The sequence below is a fragment of the Protopterus annectens genome, chromosome 6.part0, assembly GCF_019279795.1.
Source record: "Protopterus annectens isolate FY-2018-M chromosome 6.part0, PAN1.0, whole genome shotgun sequence".
NCBI classification, from domain to species: domain Eukaryota; kingdom Metazoa; phylum Chordata; order Ceratodontiformes; family Protopteridae; genus Protopterus; species Protopterus annectens.
The window spans coordinates 1182015632-1182020244 of record NC_056737.1 but is presented as its reverse complement, the minus strand read 5'-3'; positions in this window follow the sequence as shown (position 1 = coordinate 1182020244).

Here is a 4613-nt window from a genome sequence, read left to right as displayed (position 1 = left end):
GTAATTCCAGCATAGGATCACCACTGGAGAGCTAGGCAGACCAGGGCAGCATCACAGCAGGGATTGTGTGAGGAGTCATGGAATGAACTAGCTACAGCAGTATGTCATGTGACACTGAGGTAGGCACAATGCTTTGCAACTCAGGCAAAGAGACAACATCTGATCCATAACTATGGGCCATTACATAGACAAGAGAGAATAAAACCAATGCATGCAGTATTACACCAACACTATGCAGTACAATATACTTAGTGGCCATGTTCCGTATCAGCCATTACCTAATCCATACAAGTTTGAGGCATTTGCAGTGCTCTGTCATCATCATCATCATATGCACAGGGAGGTGGGGCACACGGACAAAGAACAGCACCATTAACATAGATGGAAGGGTTATGTGTGGGGCATGTGACAAGGAGGTTGGGGTAGTCAAGGCTCACATCCTCTAGGGAAGAGGTGGAGCTTCCAGGAGCTGAACACTGTCTGGGTGTTCTGGATGGTTCTGCAATGTCAGAATGAAAGGCATCCATCCAACAGAAAGTGTATTACTCAAGAAGCTTGTATGGGAACACAACTGTAGCCACACCATGTGGTGATGTAGGAGAATATTTGCCTCTATGACCTCATAGACAGTGCTCTTTGGGGTTGCAGTCTATTGGCCAGCTTGAGATAGTAATGGCATGGAAATGTGGGGCTCAGAGTGGTTGTCATGATGGTGAGTACCCAGTGCATCTGGAAGAGCCTTGTCCAGAGTCATGGTATCTTCGTGGTGAGTACCCAGTGCATCTGGAAGAGCCTTGTCCAGAGTCATGGTATCATCAGTGCAGAGGCACCCATGGACACTAGAGATGGTATCATCAGTGCAGAGGCACCCATGGACACTAGGGATGGTATCATCAGTGCAGAGGCACCCATGGACACTAGGGATGGTATCATCAGTGCAGAGGCACCTATGGACACTAGGGATGGTATCATCAGTGCAGAGGCACCCATGAAAACTAGGAATGGTATCATCAGTGCAGAGGCACCCATGGACACTAGAGATGGTATCATCAGTGCAGAGGCACCCATGGGCACTAGGGATGGTATCATCAGTGCAGAGGCACCTATGGACACTAGGGATGGTATCATCAGTGCAGAGGCACCCATGGACACTAGGGATGGTATCATCAGTGCAGAGGCACCTATGGACACTAGAGATGGTATCATCAGTGCAGAGGCACCCATGGACACTAGGGATGGTATCATCAGTGCAGAGGCACCCATGGACACTAGGGATGGTATCATCAGTGCAGTGGCACCCATGGGCACTAGGGATGGTATCATCAGTGCAGTAGCACCCATGGACACTAGGGATGGTATCATCAGTGCAGAGGCACCTATGGACACTAGGGATGGTATCATCAGTGCAGAGGCACCTATGGACACTAGGGATGGTATCATCAGTGCAGAGGCACCCATGGACACTAGGGATGGTATCATCAGTGCAGAGGCACCCATGGACACTAGGGATGGTATCATCAGTGCAGAGACACCCATGGACACTAGGGATGGTATCATCAGTGCAGAGGCACCCATGGGCACTAGGGATGGTATCATCAGTGCAGAGGCACCCATGGACACTAGGGATGGTATCATCAGTGCAGAGGCACCCATGGCACTAGGGAGAGCAATGCTGTCATGTGACCACTACATAGTCCTGGTCTGTGACTGAGCACCATGTGACCACTACATAGTCCTAGTCTGTGATTGAGCACCATGTGACCACTACATAGTCCTGGTCTGTGACTGAGCACCAAGCATCCAACACCTGGCATTGCAATAGTGGGCACTGCACAATAGCTTTAGCAATGTAGCCATGCTTGTTATGTGGGCCACATAGTAGGTATGCCTACCCTAGGTTCCTATATACCATGTCACTATTTGTTGCAAGTCAGATGATTACTAATTATGATGAAATGAATGACAAAAAAGTGAATACAGAGCAAGGCATTGTAACCCCTCCCATGCCTCCAAACTGTCCCTTACTTTGCAGAATATCTCTGATTTTGCCTCATATTCTTACTGTGTCCCCTTATTTTCTGGTAAATTGCTGAGGATTACAGTTGGTCAGTAAACCAGACATTACTGTTTCATAGTTGTTATTACTCCGATAGAGCATGTGGATGGAAACTAGTTTGCTTCTGTCTTTTAATTTTGAGCAAAGAAGTTGAGAGGCATGTATCTTCCTGTACTGACTCACTCATTCAATCTCCTGCACAAACACACACACACACACAGACACACACACACACACACACACACACACACACACACACACACACACACACACACACACACTCATACATAGACACACACACACACACACACACACACACACACACACACACACACACACACACATACACACACACACATACATACATAGACACACACACACACACACACACAAATACACACACAGACACGCACACATGCATATACACACACACACACACCTACACACACACACACACACACACACACATATGTACACACACACACACACACACACACACACACACACACACACACACACACTCACACACACACACAGACACACACACACAGACACACAGACACACACACACAGACATACACACACACACACACACACACACTCACACAGACACACACACACACACACACACACACACACACACAGACATACACACACCCACACAACCACACACACACACACACACACACACACACACACACACACATACATACAAAATGACTTTCTTGCATATGAGTAGGGCTGAGTTCAGTCTGCAGGTGGGCAGCTGAAGGTCTATAGGGATAGAAAACAAGGGACAGTGTCAGTATCCTTAATCCTGACTTCAATGTATCTCCAAAGGAATACAAGGCAGATGGAATATTAAGGATATAATCTGTTATTGAATTTCCTGTTGTAACAAGAAGTAAGGAAAAAGGCAATTCCATTACACGTGTGTAAGTCTGATCAATTTCCACTTGTATACCGTGTGACTGTGAACAAGTCACTTAAACAGACAGTGGTCATAACTTTACTTGATTGATAAGAAAAAAAAATTAAAGAAAAACGTTAAAAATAAAGAGGGCTCATCCAGGAGAAGTGATCCATCTAAATGAAGTAAGGATTGCTACATTCAAAAACACTATTACTGAAAACACCGTGGCTAACGTCTAGGCTGTCTGTAGCTGCAAGAATGCCAAGTTATGTTACAGCATTCGTTGTATCGGATCTCATTCGATATAAAAAGGAAGTATACCGACAGGCTTAGGATAAATAAATAGTCATTTCTAAGACTTTTTTTATCATAAATAAAACAGAAGAACATACTCTGCGCATGCATTAAATGGCTACACAGCTTGCATATGTAATGGAAATACCCACAATCCTTAAACTTAAGTGGGGTCTTATTTTTTATCCTCTCAACCACAGTTTGCAACAAGTTCAAAACATAAAATGACTAGGGAACTCACTAAGACACATACCGCTTAACCATTTAGTGCAAGAATTCTGAACAAATCCAAAAACAAAGGGCGGGGTAGGGGGCTAACACTCAAAATCAGGGGCAGATTTTAAATATTGTTCCTATAAATCTAGCAAGTTGCTAAAATAACTTGTTTTGCATTACTATGCATTTTCTGCAGGAAATTCAAAACTAAAACATATGTCATTATTTAGTGACATTAATCCTCAAAAATTTGTTATAACCACACGTTGTATGATAACAGACCAAAATATAGTAAAACCTTTGGATATTCTATAGGATTCTGAACAGTTGAGAGGTGACCACAGTTTTCCTGATTAAATCATAATGTGATAATAATGAAGCATTTTACATGTACACACATCATTCCTTTTGATTTAGGTTGTCAGGTTTGAGTATGATGAGTAAAAAGGGGCGCTGAGTTAAGTTCACCCAAAGAAGTTGTGAAAGGTGCAGTAAGTAAGTTACCTGCATGCAGGAAACTGCAAATCATTTCTCAGCCAGCAGATGGCAGATGCATTACATATCAAAACAGCTGTCCTGCCACTGCTCTGCAAAGGGCATTCCGGTCTTGCTGCTTTGGGAAAGTATCTCGTACCTCTCATTCCTTTTAGAGGAAGAAATCTGAACAAAGCCACAAATAATGGGGGACACAGGCCCAAAAATAGGGACACTATTAAAATGTTGCTCTTACAAACTTCTGAAGGGTATGACTTCTGAAACTCAAATGTCTGCCATTATTTTCTGACTTCAGTCCTCAATAATTTGCTGGTGATTTATCAGCAAAATACATTTCTATGAGAAGTAGACCACAAATATGAGGCAAAAATCTGGACAGCTGAGAGGTATGGGAAAGTTAAACACCTGAATAATTACAAACAGAACCTTCTCAAATAGTTTGTCAGGTGAGGAACGGTATGTAGTACCACTTTATAAGAAACCATAGGATCATCGAAGGTTACTAAGCTATCAACCTGGAGGTCATTTCAAGCCTAGGTGTTTCATCCCAATGTAATACCAATGAAACTCTAGTCAGTACCCAGGATTGCATTTAGTAATGACTGCCCATGTCCAGAAGGGTTATGGATGCTATCCCTG